The following is a 22,560-nucleotide window of genomic DNA, read 5'->3' on the forward strand; positions in this document are numbered from 1 at the left end:
TTGTTTGTTCAAATAACACAGTAACAATTAAATGAAAACTTAGATCACCTCTTAATTTGTATTTTTTTTACTGAAATGTATCGCTTAACTTCGTACTATTATGTGTGTTTAACTTTTTGTACAATTTCTTCCTAATTTTTCATCACAAAACATGTTGCACGGTGACTTTTTAAGAACAAATGATTAAACAACATGCAGAGTTATAGAAAAACATGAGTCACTTCTAATGTATATTTACATTGACACATTTTTCCATAACAAACAATGTAAACATGAATAATGGGTCCAGCCTCTGCAAAAGTTCACATAGGCAGTTTCATTATTTTGTGTATTGTAGCACTAAACTCTTTGTGTTTCTACTATCTTCTTACAGACCTTATGCTAACTTCGATCTTTTTTACATGATTTTGTTTGTTCAAATAACACAATAGCAATTGAATGAAAACTTAGATCACCTTTTAATTTGATTTTTTTTTACTGAAATGTATCGCTTAACTTCATACAATTCTGTGTGTTTAACTTTTTGTACAATTTCTTCCTAATTTTTTCACAGAACGTGTTGCACGGTGACTTTTTAAGAACAGTTCACGTAGGCAGTTTCATTATTTTGTGTATTATAGCACTAAACTCTTTGTGTACCTACTACAGGGGTGTCAAACTCATTTTCATTGAGGGCCACGTCGCAGTAATGGCTGCTTTAAGTGGGCCGCTTTTTTAAAATGAATTTACATTATGCATGCGGGTAATAACCTGTGATTAATCATGATTAATCGAAAGGCATATGCACTTGATTATTAGATTTTTTATGTATAACTTATAACTAAAATCATTAATAAAGGTGATAAGCAGATATTTAACGATTTGTTTTTATCTCACAAAAATATTATTGCAATACAGTATATAATAACATAATTGGCATGAGCAGATAATATTAAAGTTTAAAATATGCATTTTTTTCTGTTCAATTTGAAAGAATAAATGCATTTATTAAAAAAAAAAAAAAAAAGTATTCTATTGAAACCCATTTTTCCAGGATTTCGCGGGCCACATAGAATGATGTGGCGGGCCAGAACTGGCCCCGGGCCTTGAGTTTGACACCTGAGTTGTAATAGATAAAAAATTAACACTAATGAGAACATTTTAAAACTCGGCCAGACTCAATTCCACCTGTTTGACTGATGAACATCGTCACATCATTTGTTCAGAAAATATTAAATAACGACAAATGAAGATAGAATACCATTTGTGAGGGTTTCCCTCTTGTGGGTTCTCCTGACTGTGATCCCACTTCTCGGAAGCCCGGGAGTTTGGGTTGAGCAATCTTTTATTTTGTATCCACACGCCAGGACAGCACTCTGCTCTTCAACTTTTCAGTTTGTTCATGTCCAGCGCGCGTTTGCTCAGAACTCCCACTCGCACCCAACATGTCTCGGCCCGGCTGCTTCTAATAAGCATGACAGGTGATTGGATGATCAACCCCAACTGGGTAATCCAATCACCTGCCATCATCCAATCACCTGCCAGCTGTGTTTCGAGGCCGGTCCTTACACACCTCGCTCCGCGGCAGGCCCGCAGACCACGCCCCCCTCCACACCATTAAAGCTTTATTATTTGAACATTTTCCGAATGTGCTTGTTCTATCTTTAAACAAAGAAAACAATCTGAAGTTGTCTTTATTTTTAAGTTATCATTCAACGATTTTCTTCTTACATGACTTATGCTAACTTCAATCTTTTTTTACATGATTTTGTTTGTTCAAATAACACAATAACGACAATTAAATGAAAACTTAGATCACCTTTTAATTTGTATTTTTTTACCTAAATGTATTGCTTAACTTCGTATAATTATGTGTGTTTAACTTTTTGTACAATTTCTTCCTAATTTTTTCACAGAACGTGTTGCACGGTGACACGCTGCGTATCGTTTTCTTGTTCAGACGGTCTCGTGACTCCTTCTGGTCCGTGACGGCACAAAAGCCGCCAGTCCGGTTGTGGTGCCTGCTCGACGAGTGTTGTGGGACTAGATAATGAGCATCTCAGGTGACTACACGCTGGGATTACCAGGTTGTTGGCATGGTATGGCATACACATACATTCCCACTTCACACATACACACACATACACTTGAGACCCTTGGTTATCACACCCTTCCAGATTGTTCTGAACTACTTATGGAAAACACACACATCTCAAGATGTGGCCACTCGTGCCAATGCCAGCCCAGCGTTAAGAACAGTTGTCGTCGTCGTGGTGTTTTTTTTTTTTTTAGCATCTCTAAATTCCTAGCGTTGCTAAGGTGCTTTGGGAGGGGATTAACAAACGCTGGCGCCGATGAGCAAGCCTTACAGATTTCCGAGCAGCAGGAGAAAAGACAAAGAAAGATGCAGTTTAAAAAAAGGAGGAGGAGGAGGAGGAACAGCAGGCAGGGACATAATGGTTTGTAAACATGACGACTTGAGAGAGGTAGAGAGGAAGGTGTCCCAAAGAGAAGGCATCAACTCTCCACACTCCCAATGGGGCTTTTATCGCCATCTTTCTTTACTTTCATGCAAGCTAAACAAAGAAAATCTATTAAAAATGTAAGTACGGCAATTTCTTCGTAAAATCGAAAATCTTTATATATTTTGTTTGCTATTGGAGTATTTGTGTTTAAAGAGTAGCTGAAAATGAGCTTCCCTTACTTGAAAGACCAGCAGCTGCCACTGGCTATAGGCTACTAGGAGCTAACAGCTACACAACAGCTAAGCACATAATAACACACAAGCTAGACTTACTGTAAGTAATGTGTTGTTAATTAAACAATAATGCATTCTAAAACAACACATTTGTCAGTATAAACACGTATTAAATAATCAGAGCTGCATATTACTTCCACATACCAAGTTTCCAAGGCAGAAGTGTATTAGAAAGTATCCAGGAACAAACGTATCCGCATCATTTCAATTACTGTGTCATGAGCTTGATGTAATGAAATATTGTGGCCACTAGGTGTTAGCAAAAAAACAATTACCACTTCAACTTAAAGACAGCATAAGTCCATTCCAGACTGTTACTAATAGGTACAGTGGAACCTTTATTTATGAACTCAATTGGAGTTTGTATATAAAATTAGTTTGTATATTGAATCAATTTGTTACGTCGGGGTCGCATGGTTATGTGCTGGTCGATTCCATAAGATGCAGATGGACGTCCGGAAGCAGTGTGCAGGTAGGAAGAATGATTTATTCCAATAAATCAAGACAAAATACAAATTAGTGCCGATTGCACGGGAAGCTACGGTAAATCTTAGCAAAAGTCTCGCCAAAACAGGAACAAGAATTGTCGCAAATAAAACTGCCAGGCAGAGTATGGCGTGAGGCAGGAATAAATAGCTCTCTGATTAGTGACCGGGAGCAGGTGAGCGTCCCGACCACTAATCAGAGGCAGGTGACAATAATCAGCACCCATGGCAACAAAGAAAACAAACCCGGGTGCTGGCGCAGAACTAAATCAACAACTAAGGAAATACTAAACTTCAACAAAACCTGATCCAAGATCATGACCCAATTTTTTTTCATAAGAAACAATGTAAACATGAATAATGGGTTGCAGCCTCTGCAAAAGTTCATATTTGTGTAAAAGTTTGTACACTTTGAGTTTGAACACAATGTAAAGTATTATACAGTATTGTATATCAAACAGGCATAACAAGAGGGTGATTGATCAACTCTCTACTTAATAACAAAATCAAAACAACAAGTAGCTGAACTGTCCCGCTCGTATGCAGCCACCCTGCCGACACACAACAATTTACAACACTTGGGGACAAGTGTTGTAAATTAGCTTTGGCTACAAACACTATGATGCATACATTGTTTCAGATATCTATGTTTCTGTATCTGTCCCTATTTCAAATAAACCAGAAAAGACACACACACTGTCACTAGCCCGGTGGTGCACTCAGATTTTAAAAACACGAAACTCCTTAATTTTAACAGCCAGGTTGCTACAATAATTAGGAATACAATAAAATCCATGTTGGTTAATCTTCTTGGCATGCAGCGAAAGAAAGTGGAAGGAGGAGGTGGAAGGCAGTGTCGACAACGCTGTGGGTACTTTCTGAAGTTTTAAACTACACATTGCTTGTCCAATGCTTTCTTTAAACTCATACTGAGCTTTCAGAACTAGAATTTTTTTTAAAAAAGGCTAAAAAAAACACTCAAAAAGCATGCCACGCTTCGATTAGCACAGTCGCTAACGACAGCACTGCTTTGCCAACACACTCGAGAGTGACCAGCCTGCCCACAGTGGATGTGCTGCTGGGCACAAAATGGCTGCGGTGCATGCCACACAATGGGAGTGTTAATACACTGAGACAAGTTTTGTACAACACAGCAGTTTTTTATTCGGCCTGCGGTTCATAAATCGAAAAGTTTGTATAATGAAGCGTTCGTAAATTGAGGTCCCAGTGCAGGTTAGTGTTTGTCATACCTAGCATTGTTCTCTGAGTAATTTCACTTGATCAAACCTTTTCTATCATTCCACACTACTATATAATACAAGTATGTATGATTTGTGCAATATAATATCGGATCAGTATCGGTCTGGGACAATGCACAAGGCTCCAATGGCAATATCATATCAGAAGTGAAAAGTATTTATCGGGCCACCTCTAGTTTCTATTTCAATTTGGGTGATGTCGACATCAATCAGCGTGGACATAAACAGGTGACACGGTGAAACTAATTTTAGTCTTCCATCTCTGCTTGGCTTCCTCGCACTTTGCCCACATTCTCGCTCCTCTGCATGTCTTACTTTGACCTCGCCTTCAGGGCAGCAGTTTCGCACCCAGACGTCTTTGTCTTGCTTTCTCAACGCTGCGTCACAACTTCAATAGGCGCTCGGTGTTGGGGTCACGCCGAGGCGCCTGAAGCATCAGCGACTGTGTCGTCTCAGGTGTGCGTCTCCCAGCTGGAGTGTCCTTGGTGCAGCAAACAAACTCTCTCTCTCTCCCCTGCTTTAATTAACACGGCCAAAGTGCAGCGGCTGCACACATTTCTCCATTATTGACCTGCTTTCATAACACGGAGCACAAAAACACGCACGCTGCCATGTGGACTAGTCCAGCGAGAGTGAATCTGGAGGAAATCTATCAGAGCGGGAAGGTTCGGTCTCTTTGAATCCTCTCCTCGGGGTCGGCTTCTCAGGTGGAGTGGAACCAGATATGACCCGTTTGCAGGATTCAAGGCACTTGACCAATGGCCAACACCGCACCTCTCCTTCCCCCTACCTGGCTCAGGTTACCCTCCTCCACTCACTTTCCTTGAGTTATGGTAGCCAGTGTGCAGGATTGTGTGGGTCCCTAGCCGCTCCGCCCTGACTCATGGGACCCATGGCGGATGCCTTTCACTCCGGTTGGTGCTTTGAATTACTCATCTGATCAGGCCGGATCAGCGCTCATACAAGCCGAGCCCCCTGGGGGTCAAGCAGCTAATTACAGGCCCGTGGAGCCTCTTTCACTAGACTGACCAGAGCTGGAAAAGAGAGACGAAGGAAGCCTCACTCGGACAAAGAATAGTGACGTCGGAAGGTCAATGGTGAATATGAACGCCAGCTGAAGTACAGTTTGGGTGTGAAAAGAGAGATCACCATCTCGCCGTTCCCAGGCCTCGGGGAGAAACGATAGAAGCTCATGGGAGTAAAGCCGCGTCACGGAGCACTTGTGTATCAGCCAGCCGCTGACTTAACACACTGCTTTTGTCTCTCTTTGTCTGGCAGACTGTGATGGACGCCATGCAGACCTGGAGCTTCCTCCACAGTGGGAAAGATGCAAGACCCTCAAGGTTACAGTCACACAACCACAGGTATTGATATGCTTCAATATTGTAAAGCAAGGAAACATGAGTAGTGAATTTGCAGGCCAAAGCAACAGGTGGGCCTGCCAAACTTCACGTTCTCCCTAAGAAACCACGATATTTTGCACTCATTTACCAGCAACCTCACTTTTGAATAGTGTTCCGTAAATTGGCCATATCCACAAAACAAAACTGAAAATCCTCCTTGATACGGCAGGTCACAAAGCCAGGGTTCTGCAACCCATCGCTCTTTCATGCCTCCAGCCTTGCTCCTTTTGGCATACTTGCCAACCTTGAGACCTTCAAATTCGGAAGATTGGGGGGGGGTTGAGGTGGGCAGGGTTGGGCTAGGGGCGGGGTTTGGTGGTAGCGGGGGTGTATATTGTAGCCCGAAAGAGTTAGGGATGCAAGGGATTCTGGGTATTTGTTCTGTTGTGTTTATGTTGTGTTACGGTGCGGATGTTCTCCCGAAATGTGTTTGTCATTCTTGTTTGGTGTGGGTTCACAGTGTGGCGCATATTTGTAACAGTGTTAAAGTTGTTTATACGGCCACTCTCAGTGTGACCTGTATGACTGTTGATCAAGTATGTCTTGCAGTCACTTTCGTGTGTATGCAGAAGCCGCATACAACATGTGACTGGGCCGGCACGCTGTTTGTATGGTGAAAAAGCAGACGTGTCGACAGGTTGTAGAGGACGCTAAAGGCAGTGCCATCACGGCACGCCCTTAATATTGTTGTCCGTGTGAAAATTGGGAGAAATTCGGGAGAATGGTTGCCCCGGGAGATTTTCGGGAGGGGCACTGAAATTCGGGAGTCTCCCGGAAAAATCGGGAGGGTTGGCAAGTATGCCTTTTGGCTTTTAAAAAATGTCAATAAATAATGGCTATCCATCCATCCATTTTCTACCACTTGTCCCTTTCGGGGTAACGGGGCGTGCTAAAGCTCAGCTGCAATCGGGCGGAAGGCGGGCTACACCCTGGACAAGTCGCCACCTCATCGCAGGGCCAACACAGATAGACAGACAACATTCACACTCACATTCACACACTAGGGCCAATTTAGTGTTGTCAATCAACCTATCCCCAGGTGCATGTCTTTGGAGGTGGGAGGAAGCCAGAGTCACGGGGAGAACATGCAAACTCCACACAGAAAGATCCCGAGCCCGGCATTGAACTAAGGACCTTTGTATTGTGAGGCACATGCACTAACCCCATCCACCGCGCTGCCCCTAAATAATGGCTATTTAATTTTAATGTATTTTATTTCATTTAGTTCATCTGTTTAATGTAACCATTGTTATTTTAGAGAGTTTGTGATCTTGCAATATTTTGAAATGTAGCTAACACCCCCTATGCATCATCTTTTGCTGCCAAGCAATCGTATTGTTTTAGCGGCCAATTGACAAATCAAAAAGAGAAACATTTCTGATGAAAATACAACATTTAATGCTTCATGGACAAATTAGTTTGCGTTCACTGTTGACGAGGTTAGTTTTACCTGTGTGCTTAATATGCGGGGAGAAAATGGCAAACAACACAAAATCAAATGTGGAAATACATTTCCATGACAAAAACACAGTTCGGAACTGCTGCGGAAAGCTGATCACAGCAAAAATATACTTTCTGAGTCGTATTCTGTCTCGTGTTTGATTTCATGAATGTTATAGCATAAATGTAATGAAAGTAAAAGTAGTGTTATTGTCATTTTAAGGATCAAACAGAGTTTGCGTCTCTCGGTGGGTTTTATTTGGTTGGAAATGGGCTCAAATGTCGACCCCTGTCCTAAGCAAAGGCCCACCCATTCCTGTTGGAGGTTTTGTATAATGCAGTCTTCGTCAGACCTTTTAGGACAGACTACTAATTAAAATGGAGGAACTAGTGCAATATATATAGTACTGGTATTACTTAAAAATAATCAAAACACAGTAAATGCTGCAATTAATGCCTCTGTTTGATTAGGTCACCAATAGTGACCCTTCAGTGAGAGTGTGGCACACTCACTGGCTGTATTGACCCTGTGTTGCTATTTTATAATGGCGCCATTTCGCTGGATTAAAACATTTAAATTTACATTTGACCTGCAAATAAAACAAATATCAAATGTTTTTTTAAACTTTTACCTGTGCAGAAAGGAATATGAAGCATGCTACTCAGGTCAATGAGCCAGGTATCAATACAAAAAGAACAATTACCTTAATTAGCGCCATTATCATTGTTTCCCTTTTCTTAGTTCCTGATAACCACTTCCTGATAAACACAGTTTGACACTTTACAGCAGCTGTATTGGTCACATGTTTGTTTTTTCTTAAAGTGATACACACATCGAAGGACCCAGTATATGCATCGATGCTTCAGTATCGTTTTACCCAACACTAGTCACCAACTGGTATAGTGGCCAGGTGCGTGGTCTAACTTAGACTTAGGCTTAGACTTAGACAAACTTCATTGATTCATAAGGGAAATTGTTCCAAATGCAATTTGGTCTTTAATTACGCCAATAAAAAAAATGTACAGCAAAATTTGTGGCAGTTGGCAACCTTCTGATGTATTTTTCTTAATCAACTCCAAAAGATGGCTGCAACTGTAATTGATGTATCATGAGAATCTTTGCTGTTGGTATGAAACTCATGTTGTACTGTTGTTTACCATCAACTCATGAGCCGGTGAATTTATTGCTGACTGAACAGTTTGCCCTTCAGAGATATTACAACATTGGTTCTGATGTTTTTGTTGTTCATAAATGACCATTTGGGTTTTCTTTTTTCTTTCTCATGCACACAAAAAATTTGTGTTTTCAATTACATGTTTTCGCATTTTAAAGGGGAACATTATCACAATTTCAGAAGGGTTAAAACCATTAAAAATCAGTTCCCAGTGGCTTATTTTATTTTTCGAAGTTTTTTTCAAAATTTTACCCATCACGCAAAATCCCTAAAAAAAAGCTTCAAAGTGCTTGATTTTAACCATCGTTATATACACCCGTCCATTTTCCTGTGACGTCACACAGTGATGCCAATACAAACAAACATGACGGATAGAACAGCAAGGTATAGCGACATTAGCTCAGATTCAGACTCGGATTTCAGCGGCTTAAGCGATTCAACAGATTACGCATGTATTGAAACGGATGGTTGTAGTGTGGAGGCAGGTAGCGAAAACGAAATTGAAGAAGAAACTGAAGCTATTGAGCCATATCAGTTTGAACCGTATGCAAGCGAAACCGACGAAAACGACACGACAGCCAGCGACACGGGAGAAAGCGAGGACGAATTCGGCGATCGCCTTCTAACCAACGATTGGTATGTGTTTGTTTGGCATTAAAGGAAACTAACAACTATGAACTAGGTTTACAGCATATGAAATACATTTGGCAACAACATGCAGTTTGAGAGTGCAGACAGCCCATTTCAGGCACGCTAAGAACATATATTTTTCCACGATTTCAGCACTCAGGTTAACCATACCTAAATAGACACAAAATACTGCATTACACAAGACTACCCGAATGTACTCAAATGATTGAAAAAAAAAAAATGTTTTTAAGCTAAATTATTGGTAAACACAGTTTATGTATAATAATTTACGTAAAACCGCGAGTAATGAATAAAGTTTTCATCAATTAATATATTCTGTAGACATACCCTCATCTGCTCTCTTTTCCTGAAAGCTGTCGCAGGATATCCACACATTCTTGCCATCTCTGTCGTAGCATAGCTTTCGTCGGTAAAGTGTGCGGAACAAACGACTGACCATTCCGTCGGCTTTCCCCACAGCCTCGTATTTTGAACAAATTTCGTCCAATTTCTTGCCACTTTCGCATCTTTGCGCCACTGGCGCAACTTGAATCCGTCTCTGTTCGTGTTGTTACACCCTCCGACAACACACCGACGAAAGTGAGAAAATGGCGGATTGCTTCCCGATGTGACGTCACGTTGTGACGTCATCGCTCCGAGAGCGAATAATAGAAAGGCGTTTATTTCGCCAAAATTCACCCATTTAGAGTTCGGAAATCGGTTAAAAAAATATATGGTCTTTTTTCTGCAACATCAAGGTATATATTGACGCTTACATAGGTCTGGTGATAATGTTCCCCTTTAAAAATAACATCCTCTCCTGATTATCGGCGATTGCCAAGTTTGAAACACAATTACAGGTAAATACAGTACATATCAGTCGTTGCAATGTGCAATAGGAGAAGAAAGTATTTTTTGTATTTCACTTCAAACTAAAAGGCATCTTTTTAGGGTCATAGTGCACCAAAACAAGTCTAATCTTTACTGAAGGTTTATATGCTAGGACTCAATCATAGAATGTGTGGAACACCTGGGCCAACGTATGAAATGAAAGCGAAAAAGTGCTCATTAATCACATGCACGAACAGTAGCCGTGGCACCAGTAACAATGCCATCTGATTTAAAGGTGTTACTCCAGACTGTGTTAATGACGCCACCTAGGGCCACACAATCTCTTGCCGGCTGCGCTGAAACAATAATGTGCTAAGTGTCAAGCAATTTTCTTGCACGTATAGTCCTTGCCGTTGCAGGGACGGGGTGGTTCGGCAATTAACTGTTGAACTTTTTCCTCACAGCTTGACCGCTAGCTGTTCAGCCTGACCACTGAAATTAAACTGTAAGTGATGCAAGAAATGTTTGCTTGCCAAACTGTTGCAACGATCCCAAATATAGCACAGGTATACTGGAGCTAAGGAACTAAGGAGCTTGAGCTGGTGCAGTCTACCAACACTTGGACATTAATAATACACAAAGGCTACAGCTGATGAAGTACACATCACATTACACTTGATTGAAGTATGGATACGGTATGTACACCTGCACCATCTAATGAGATCCCATACAAAAGATGTATCATATCAAATAGGCCCTTACAAAGATACTTCTTTGTTGTCATATTTTCCATACATGCAAGACATATGGAAGACTCGAGATGTAATTAATAGTAATGTTAATATCGATGATCAATTTTGATCTGTTTTGGTGGGTTCTGACACCAGTTTCTAATACTATCGGCATGTTTTTTTGTTCTATAAATTTCAATTTATTTGAAAAATATGAAACTTTTTTTGTGAAGATTTTTTTTGTTTAATTACAAAAAAATTATGATTTTAGTCTCGAAAAAACTAACACATATTATGAATAATATGACATTATTTACCATAAAAATGAAAAAAAAAATATTTGTAAAAAAAAATGTATTGTTGTATCCATCTATCCATCCATTTTCTACCGCTTGTCCCTTTCGGGGTCGTGGGAGGTGCTGGAGCCTATCTTGTATATTATATTTCATTTCATTATATATATGATATATTATATATTTTTGTTGTATTATAATGTCATTAATATTATTGTCCATATAATCTACATACATATATTCTAAAGAAATTGTCTTAATTCCAGGAAATAAAATTGCCTTAATTTAAAAAACATAATATTATTTTATTTCTAAATGTGTTTTTCTTGAAAATATAACTTTATTTAAAAAGAGAATATATATGACTTTATGTTGGGGTGCGTCCGAGACCACGGGGAAGACCCAGGACATAGTGGAGAGATTATGTCTCCCAGCTGGTCTGGGAACGGCTCGGGATGCCCCGAGAAGAACTGGACGAAGTAGCTGGGGAGAGGGAAGTCTGGGTTTCTCTGCCTAGGCTGCTGCCCCCGCGACCCGACTTTGGAAAAGCAGAAGAAGATGGATGGATGAATGGATGGATATTTGACTTTATTCTTGAAAAAATATGACTTAATTACTTGAAAACAATACTTTATTAAAGTAAAATTACAATTTATTTAATCTAAAAGAAACACAACTTCATTCTGATGACTTTATTCTTGGAAAATGATTATTCTATTTTAAAAGTAATAAAACCTTATTCCTGTAAATTTGCAACTTTTTACTAAAAAATGTCTAATATAAATATATACATTTATATATATATATATATATATATATATATATATATATATATATATATATATATATATATATACAGTCGTGGTCAAAAGTTGACATACACTTCTAAAGAACATAATGTCATGGCTGTCTTGAGTTTCCAATCATTTCTACAACTCTTATTTTTTTTGTGATAGAGTGATTGGAGCACATACTTGTTGGTCACAAAAAACATTCATGAAGTTTGGTTCTTTTATGAATTTATTATGGGTCTACTGAAAATGTGAGCAAATCTGCTGGGTCAAAAGTATACATACAGCAATGTTAATATTTGGTTACATGTCCCTTGGCAAGTTTCACTGCAATAAGGCGCTTTTGGTAGCCATCCACATGCTTCTGGTTGAATTTTTGACCACTCCTCTTGACAAAATTGGTGCAGTTCAGCTAAATTTCTTGGTTTTCTGACATGGACTTGTTTCTTCAGCATTGTCCACACGTTTAAGTCAGGACTTTGGGAAGGCCATTCTAAAACCTTCATTCCAACCTGATTTAGCCATTCCTTTACCACTTTTGACATGTGTTTGTGGTCATTGTCCTGTTGGAACACCCAACTGCGCCCAAAACCCAACCTCCGGGCTGATGATTTTAGGTTGTCTTGAAGAATTTGGAGGTAATCCTCCTTTTCGTTGTCCCCATTTTAAGCACCAGTTACTACCACCAACATGCTTGACGGTGTTCCTGGGATTAAAGGTCTCACATTTTCTCCTGAAACATATTGCTGGGTATTGTGGACAAACAGCTCAATTTTTGTTTCATCTGACATCACATGGACAAATAGAAGACCTTCTGGAGGAAAGTTCTGTAGTCAGATGAAACAAAAATTGAATTCCATGTCAGAAAACCAACACATTTAGCTGAACTGCACCAATTTTGTCAAGAGGAGTGGTCAAAAATTCATTTCAACAACACTCAGTAAACGGTTGGGAACTGAGGAGACCAATTTTTGAAGCTTTTCAGGTGGAATTCTTTCCCAGCTTAAGTTGTTCAACAGTCCGCGGTCTCTGTTGTGGTATTTGATGCTTCATAATGCGCCACACATGTTTAATGGGAGACAGGTCTGGACTACAGGCAGGCCAGTCTAGTACCCGCACTCTTACTATGAAGCCACGCTGTTGTAACACGTGGCTTGGCATTGTCTTGCTGAAATAAGCAGGGGCATCCATGATAACGTTGCTTGGATGGCAACATATGTTGCTCCAAAACCTGTATGTACCTTTCAGCATTAATGGTGCCTTCACAGATGTGTAAGTTAAAGTTAAAGTTAAAGTTAAAGTACCAATGATTGTCACACACACACACACTAGGTGTGGCGAGATTATTCTCTGCATTTGACCCATCACCCTTGATCACCCCCTGGGAGGTGAGGGGAACAGTGGGCAGCAGCGGTGGCCGCGCCCGGGAATCATTTTTTGGTGATTTAACCCCCAATTCCAACCCTTGATGCTGAGTGCCAAGCAGGGAGGTAATGGGTCCCATTTTTATAGTCTTTGGTATGACTCGGCCGGGATTTGAACTCACAACCTACCGATCTCAGGGCGGACACTCTAACCACTAGGCCACTGAGTAAGTTACCCATGCCTTGGGCACTAATACACCCCCATACCATCACAGATACTGGCTTTTGAACTGTGCGCCTATAACAATCCAGATAGTTATTTTCCTCTTTGTTCTGGAGGACATGACGTCCACAGTTTCCAAAAACAATTTGAAATGTGGACTCGTCAGACCACAGAACACTTTTACACTCTGCATCAGTCTATCTTAGATGAGTTCGGGCCCAGCGAAGCCGGCAGCGTTTCTGGGTGTTGTTGATAAATGGCTTTGGCTTTGCATAGTAGAGTTTTAACTTGCACCTACAGTTGTAGCGACAAACTGTAGTTACTGACAGCGGTTTTCTGAAGTGTTTCTGAGCCCATGTGGTGATATCCTTTACACACTGATGTCGCTTTTTGATGCAGTACCGCCAGAGGGATCGAAGGTACGTAACATCATCGCTTACGTGCAGGGATTTCTCCAGATTCTCTGAACCTTTTGATGATATTACAAACCTTAGATGGTGAAATCTTTCAATTCTTTAGAATAGCTGGTTGAGAAATGTTGTTCTTAAAGTGTTCGACAATTTGCTCACGCATTTGTTCACAAAGTGGTGACCCTTGCCCATCCTTGTTTGAGAATGACTGAGCATTTCATGGAAGCTGCTTTTATACCCAATCATGGCACCCACCTGTTCCCAATTAGCCTGTTCACCTGTGGGATGTTCCAAATAAGTGTTTGATGAGCATTCCTCAACTTTATCAGTCTTTTTTGCAACTTGTGCCAGCTTTTTTTAAACATGTTGCAGGCATCAAATTCCAAATGAGCTAATTATTTAATCTGCAAAAAATAACAACGTTTTACAGTTCGAACGTTAAGTATCTTGTCTTTGCAGTCTATTCAATTGAATATAGGTTGAAAAAGATTTGCAAATCATTGTATTCTGTTTTTATTAACGATTTGCACAATGTGCCAATTTCACCGGTTTTGGGTTTTTTGAATATATACATATTTTTTATGTCAAGAAAATAGGATGTAATAGATACATTTGATATTCTCAGGAAAATATGTCTGTATTCCTGAAAACAATAATAGCGTTATTTTATTTTACAAAAATAAAACTTTTAACTTGGAAAAAATTTCGATTTAATTTCTCGGAAAGGATATTTTTTTGTGAACATATCACTGCAGTTTTTTTCTCTCCAATAAAATGCAACCCTGTTCTTTGAAGAAGAAAAAAAAACTAAACCTTTTTCAAAAACAATAACGCCTTTATTATCAGATAGTATTTTATTTTTCTCATGAAAAAATGTGCTACAATATTCTCCCCAAAATATGACTTGATTTCTAAGGGGAGGGAAATGACTTCATTGGTGAAAAATATGAGTAGGTTAGTTTTCCTGTAAAATTACCACTTCTTTTGAAAAAATTAAACCAAAAAAAACTTTATTCCCACAGAGTAACCGCTTCTTTTCGTAAAAATACAACTTTAGTCTTGTAAAGGTATGACTCTCTATTCTCTGAAAAAAGTGAATCTACACTAAAAAAGCAACATGAAAAAATATGACGTATCCTTATTTTGGCGGGAAAAATGAACTTTATTCTCGAAAAAAAAAAAAGAAAGGAAAAACTGTCTTGTTTCTAAAAAAAATATATATGTTTTTATCCATCAAGATTTCATATTTTTTCTTTAAAAAAAACAATTTTGAGAAGAATATGACTACAGTCATCTCTGCTTCATTGTGCTTAAAATATTGAAGCTCCACTACATTGCGGATTGAACACAAGTTGATTTTATATGCGTAATTGTGTTTCATTGTATCCATTAAATCGGGGGTCGGCAACTTGCGGCTCTCGGGCCGCATGCGGCTCTTTAGCGCCGCCCCAATTCTGTTTTAAAATTGTTTCTGTAGGAGGACAAACATGACACAAACCTTCCTAATTGTTAGAAATCCTACTGTTTGTATTAAACATGCTTCACTGATAAGAGTATTTGGCAAGCGCCGTTTGGTTCTACTAATTTTGGCGGTGTTTGAACTCACCATAGTTTGTTTACATGTACACCTTTCTCTGACTCTGCCACAGAATGACATGTTTTATGCTACTCTTTCTTTCACCAAACGTTTTATGCTGTGCGTGAATGCACAGCATAAATGTCATGTCAAGCCTCTCCGCCATAGAAATCTTTGCGGGGTTCGTATTTGGCTGGAGTATTCTGTCAGGTAGTGGTGGTGACGAACCCCAAGATGCAGAGATGGCAGGCTTGGTGCAGGAAAACATGATTTAATGTCCAAAAATGTAGGTAAAACATGAACCAGGAACCAGGAGACAGGAAATAGGATACAGCAAACAGGAATAGGAATCAGGGAGAAGGAACCAGGCAGAACTGGAGACAGCAAACAGTCCACAGCATACAGTACTCCAGCACTGACTGGAGGGCGAGGCAGGTATAAATAGTAGCCTGATTGGCAATCGCCACCAGGTATGCCAGACTGCCAATCAGGTACAGGTGAGGGAAACAAGCGCTCAGGGAGACCTGCAGGAAAAGGAACCAAAATAAGAGCGCTGACAGGAAGTAAAACACAAACACAGAGGAAAAACCAAAACATAACCAAACTGTCAGTGACAAGCCTGACACGGAGGACATGGATTGAACGAGTGTTAAAGTGCCACAAGGGTGTTATTTCATGTTTAGACGGCTCTAAAAGAAAGGTTGTAAACAGTTTTTTGAAGATCTAACTATGGAACATGTGATTTATAATAATTGCAGAAATTTGTTTAACACGGTAAAGCCTGTAACGAGTTGTCCGCGATAAACGAGGCACGACTATAAAATCCTCGAAAAATTTGAACCTAATTAAAAAAAAAAAACACTAAATTGATGCATTCATTGACTTATTTAGTAACATGAGCAATTGTAACGTGAGTTACAAAAGTTGTCATATAATGAATACAGCCTGCGTTGTATTTTTCATTGTTACGCCTTTTTTTCTGCCACATTTTAGACCTTCGCATGGGTGGCTGCGGCTTGTGCGAGCGCGACGTCCCGGGACCCCTGCAGCATGACGGACATCTCTGATAGACTCATATCACGCATGACAGAGTAACCCAAGACGTGGCCTAATTAGCAGGTAAGACCTGAAAGAGGCAAGATGAAAATCAAAACTTTATTAACAGCACAAGCACCATCAACTTTACCCCCAAGCTTATTTATTCATGGGATGATAAGAGGACTTTGGAAACTGCAAGATATGCCAAGTTGTCCCCTTTTAACGCACTCAACACATTCACAGGCCACCCACCTGTGCAGGTATTCCGCTAATCCAGGCCAAGAAGCCTTGTCAGGTGGAAGAAAGTCTATCTTATCCCAGGGCAGACATGACAGTGTGGGGGAGAGGAAGAGTCGCAGTAGTGAGAAGGAAGATAGACAAGGGGGCAGGTAAAGGGGGGAGGGGGGTGCGGGGGATCGTATTCAGGCTCCTGGGGACAGGCGGCTTGGCGTGGCACCACACTGCCCACCCAACATCAACGCTCTCAGGTTCCTAGGCTCAGATGGGCCTGATTAAAAGTCCACAGGGACCATCTGGAGGCAGCAGGCGGGGGGAACATATTTGATTTCAATTAAAGAAGTGGACATTTTGTATTCGGGGCAAGTGCAGCCCAGCAGGTGGTGCTGTGGTAACAAAATGTTCATACTTAATAGTAAGCTGTCATTCAATAATGTAAAATATGAACTTGCTGTTCTCATGCAGTGAAACTTATAATAACTTAATAAATAATACTTAATACATTATGTATGATACGTTAACCTCCTATCTTATGGCTTTAAGACTTGGTCCATAAAATTACAATTTATTTTCAGAAAAATAGGATTTTATTTCTCAAAAAGGTTACATTATTTTTTAAACTATATTACTTTATTTATTGGGGGGGAAAAATACAACATATGAAACATAAAAAGATGAATTTCTTCTGTAACATTACACTACTTCAAAAAAATAAAACTTGATCTCATAAAAATATCATTTTATTCTGAAGAGAAAAAAAATGCTGTTTTATTTGTGGAAAAATATGACTTATGGAAATATAATTAGTTTATCATGACGAATATAAGAAACTTGTTTTTTTTGCCCTAAAAAACCCCCAACTTAGTTCTTGAAAGAATATGACTACCGAAAAATTATTACTTAATTCAAAAAAATAAATACTACTTTTTTCTTGGAAAAAATGTGTTTGTTCTGTGGGATTACGGTTTGTTTTTTTGTTTTTGTTTTTCCAATGCAGCTTTAGTTTTAGAAAAATAAATAAATTAAGAAATACATTGTGAACATTTTTATTTCTCAAAAATATACTTTAGTCTTGTAAAAGTATAACTAACAATAAATAACACTTCATTATAAAACAAAAAGAATTTATGTATATGATTTACAAAAAAAAGACCACTTTATTCTTTAAAAAATATTACTTTGTTCTTGGGAAAAATTGACTAACAAAACATATATTTATTTTTAAAGAGTGTTATTTTATCCTAAATATATATATATTAAGTTAAAGTTAAAGTACCAATGATTGTCACACACACTAGGTGTGGCGAAATTATTTTCTGCATTTGACCCATCACCCTTGATCACCCCCTGGGAGGGGAGGGGAGCAGTTGGCAGCAGCGAAATATGTGTGTGTGTGTGTGTGTGTGTGTGTGTGTGTGTGTGTGTGTGTGTGTGTGTGTGTGTGTGTGTGTATTCTTTTTTTTTTTCGAAATGTACTTGAATTCTGGAAAAAAATATGACTATCAAGAATATTACTTTATTCTAAAAATAAAAAATACTCGTAAAAAACTTGAAAAATAATAGTACTTTGTTAAAAAAAAAAACTTTTTTCCCAATAAATTTTGACTTCACTCGTTAAATAAATACTACTTTATTCTTGAAAAATAGGATATCTGTATCGGTATGTCTGAAAAATATGCTCTATTCTTGCTATAATATTGCTAACAAAAATACCAATAAAGTAAATGTATTCTTTAAAAAAAATACTGCTTTATTCTTCAGAAAATATGACAAACCAAAAAAGATTTACCCTAAAAAAATACTAATTTATTCTAAAAAAAAAAAAAAGATAAATAAAAAAAGTTTCAAAAAGTCATTTTATACCTACAAAAAATGTGACTAACAAAAAAAATATTACATTTTACTAGTTTGTTCTTGGAAAAAAAAAATACTATTAGTTGGGGGCGTGGAGGGACTGCTTTATTCAACAACAAAAAGCTTAACTTTATTCCCAGAAAAGTTTGACTTCAAATAGTAAATAAGTACTACTTACTACTTCATTCTTGAAAAATCAGTAACAAAAATATATATGTATTAATACATATTTATATATATATATATATATATATATATGTATATGTATATGTATGTATGTATATGTATATATACATGTATGTATATATATGTATGTATATGTATATATATATATATATATATATATATATATGTATATGTATGTATGTATATGTATATATACATGTATGTATATATATGTATGTATATGTATATATATATATATATATAAATAAATAAATGATAAATGGGTTATACTTGTATAGCGCTTTTCTACCTTCAAGGTACACAAAGCACTTTGACAGTATTTCCACATTCACCCATTCACACACTGATGGCGGGAGCTGCCATGCAAGGCGCTAACCAGCAGCCATCAGGAGCAAGGGGTGAAGTGTCTTGCCCAAGGACACAACGGACGTGACTAGGATGGTAGAAGGTGGGGATTGAACCCCAGTAACCAGCGACCCTCCGATTGCTGGCACGGCCACTCTAATATATATATATATATATATATATATATATATATATATATATATATATATATATATATATATATATATATATATATATATATATATATTACACAAACACATACAGTATTATATATTTTTTTTTTTTTTAAGATGTATTTTTATTTTTTTAAATAATATGACTAACAAAAAAATACTACTTCATTCTATATATAAAAAAAATAAATACCGTATTTTGCGGACTATAAGTCGCAGTTTTTTTCATCGTTTGGCTGGGCTCCAGTGCAACTTATATATGTTTTTTCCTTTTTTATTATGCATTTTCGACAGGTGCGACTTATACTCCGGTGCGACTTATACTCCGAAAAATACGGTACTACTTTAATCTTTAAAAATACTACTTTATTTCTGGGGAAAAATGTATATGATTAATTAAACAAATGCTACTTTACAAACAAAAAAGCTCAACTTTATTCTTAGAAACATTTTACTTTATTCATTAAATAGATAGTACTTTATTGTCGAAAATTAAGATACATTTTTAGTTATGGCTGGAAAAATATGCTTTTTAATCTATTAGAAGTTTTTACATTGTACATTGTAAAAAAAAAAAAAAAAAAAAAGTTGAGTATTAGTTAAAAGATCATCAGTTTGAAGGCGCTTGTTTTTCACTGATAGTCATCAATGTGTACTACGTAATACACACAGTATATGTATCATATACATATATATGAACGTAATATTTCTAGGTCACTCCAATTAATGATGACATGGATCCAACGTAAAGCCAAAGATTTACAGTCATTTCTCCTAATAACAAATTTGAACTGCTTTTTCTCATTCCGCTGTGCACTCTCACGCTGCACGTTTTAACGACATGTCTCAAGTCTCGTAAACGGCGGCACACGTCCATCTCCTTGGCATTAGTTTGATGGATGTATTTTCCCGGGCCGTAATGGCGGCAAGGTGCGAGCTTGGTGTAGTATGCTAATGCGCCCTCTCACACCTGCAGCTTCCAATTATTCGCCGAGGAACGACGCCAAGGCTTCACCGGCAATAATGTGAGTAATGGCTAAATTGCGGCAAGTCTATTGAAGAAAATTGAGGAGAGGGAAGAAATCGGCGGCCGATGGAGAGCCGGAAGAGAGGGAACCCGGGGCTAAAAGGCTGCGGGGGAGACAATGAAAAGGTCTGACTTCATTTACCTGCAGAAATATGTCATATTCACACTGAGATGGAAACACAAAGGTCATACCTCACTTGGGTCACCATTCAACAAGCTAGGCTTCTCTTCACTTTTCATTTGCTCATGGCCTCCATCACTGTGATCACAGTCAGTTTGCTTCCTTCCCTCCTTCCCTGCTTGCTGCTGGCTAAAGAAGCAGGCAACGATCACTCGGCTCCTATACAGGCCAACACAACTCTTCTCTCTTCCATATTTCTTATATGACCTGAGAGATGATACCTGATACTTTTGCCCGGCAACCAGCTTCTGTGTTTGTGTGGGTGGGAGAGAGTGTGTGTGTGTGTGCGTCAGATGAGGAGGAGGAGGAGGTTTTGGGTGGGTGGGGGGTGGGGGGTATTAGAGGGGGGGTCCTTGTGGCTGCCGGCCTCGATAACAAGAGGCGTAAAATCAATCAACTCCTTTGACAGCCTTACGAGTGGCCCCGCCTTTTTATTCCCCCTCCCTTTCTATTCCTGGCCATGCACACACACACACACACACACACACACACACACACACACACACACAATTTAAAGTCAAACTGTGGACTATGTTCTGCATCCAATTTGTTAACGTTTTAAAACATTCATCAAAGGAAATATTATAAATAGACATAATCTGTTCCAGGGTCAAACTGGGGCCAACATCATGAAACTGTACAGTCTTTAGCCCTTTCTTAATTTTTCTTGTTAACATGTCAGATCTGTTAACAACAGATTAAAAACAATAGATTGTGGACTTATTGTAATGAAATAATCGGTTCCAGGGGAAAACTGTGGCCATCATAAAACCTTTATTAACAGTACTTAAAGTAAATTTTTTAAAATGTTGACCACATAAGTGTAAAAAATACATTAATTGTGGCCTTCTAATAATGGGAATAATCTGTTCCAGTGTCAAACTGTGGCCATCATAAAACCTTTATTAGCTGTACGTAAAGTAAAATTGTAACATTCTTAACTACATTGATGTAAAAAAATACATTAATTGTGGATTTATCATAATGGGAAGAATCTGTTCCAGTGTCAAACTGTGGCCATCTTAAAACCTTTATTAGCTGTACTTAAAGTAAAATTGTAACATTCTTAACCACATTAGTGTAAAAAAATATATTAATTGTGGACTTATCATAATGGGAATAATCTGTTCCAGTGTCAAACTGTGGCCATCTAAAAACCTTTATTAGCTGTACTTAAAGTAAAATTGTAACATTCTTAACCACATTAGTGTAAAATAAACATTAATTGTGGACTCAAAATAATGGGAATAATCAGTTCCAATGTCAAACTGTGGTCATCATAAAACCTTCACTAGCTGTACTTAAAGTAACATTTGTAACATTCTTTACCGGCATTGAAGTGTAAAAAAATATATTGATTATGGCCTTACAGTACTGAAAATAATCTGTTCCAGTGTCAAATTGTGGCCATCACAAACCTTTATTGCTGTACTTTAAAAAATGTTAAGCATTATTACCTCACAATAGTGTTAAAACAACCCAAAAAAACATTGTGGACTCATAATAATCAGAATAATCTGTTCCAGTGTCAAACTGTGGCCATCATTAAACCTTTATTAGCTGTACTTGAAGTAAAATTGTAACATTTTTAACCACGTTAGTGTAAAAATACATTAATTGTGGATTTATAATAATCGGAACAATCTGTTCCAGTGTCAAACTGTGGCCATCATAAAACCTTTATTAGCTGTACTTAAAGTAAAATTGTAACATTCTTTACCGGCATTGAAGTGTAAAAAAACATTAATTGTGGCCTTATAGTACTGAAAATAATCTGTTGCAGTGTCAAACTGTGGCCATCATAACACCTTCATTAGCTGTAGTTAAAGGCCTACTGAAATGCGATTTTCTTATTTAAACGGGGATAGCAGGTCCATTCTATGTGTCATACTTGATCATTTCGCGATATTGCCATATTTTTGCTGAAAGGATTTAGTAGAAGTGAAGTGAAGTGAATTTTATTTATATAGCGCTTTTCTCTAGTGACTCAAAGCGCTTTACATAGTGAAACCCAATATCTAAGTTACATTTAAACCAGTGTGGGTGGCACTGGGAACAGGTGGGTAAAGTGTCTTGCCCAAGGACACAACAGCAGTGACAAGGATGGCGGGAGCGGGGATTGAACCTGCAACCCTCAAGTTGCTGGCACGGCCGCTCTACCAACCGAGCTA

At 38.3% G+C, this 22,560-nt stretch overlaps 1 long non-coding RNA gene across 2 annotated transcripts; it reads left to right on the forward strand.

Moving 5' to 3' along the window:
• The first annotated feature begins 1,896 nt into the window (after positions 1 to 1,896).
• Positions 1,897 to 20,611, forward strand: LOC133613169 (uncharacterized). 2 transcript variants are annotated; one of them, XR_009816416.1, is made up of 4 exons: positions 1,897 to 2,042; positions 5,760 to 5,845; positions 16,342 to 16,467; positions 20,158 to 20,611. It is a non-coding gene; the product is annotated as an uncharacterized lncRNA (long non-coding RNA). The 2 variants fall into 2 exon arrangements; XR_012050801.1 differs by lacking the exon at positions 20,158 to 20,611 and having other exon boundaries at positions 16,342 to 16,708.
• The last annotated feature ends 1,949 nt before the right edge of the window (positions 20,612 to 22,560 follow it).

This window comes from Nerophis lumbriciformis, linkage group LG13, assembly GCF_033978685.3.
Source record: "Nerophis lumbriciformis linkage group LG13, RoL_Nlum_v2.1, whole genome shotgun sequence".
In the NCBI taxonomy this organism is placed as follows: Eukaryota; Metazoa; Chordata; class Actinopteri; order Syngnathiformes; family Syngnathidae; genus Nerophis; species Nerophis lumbriciformis.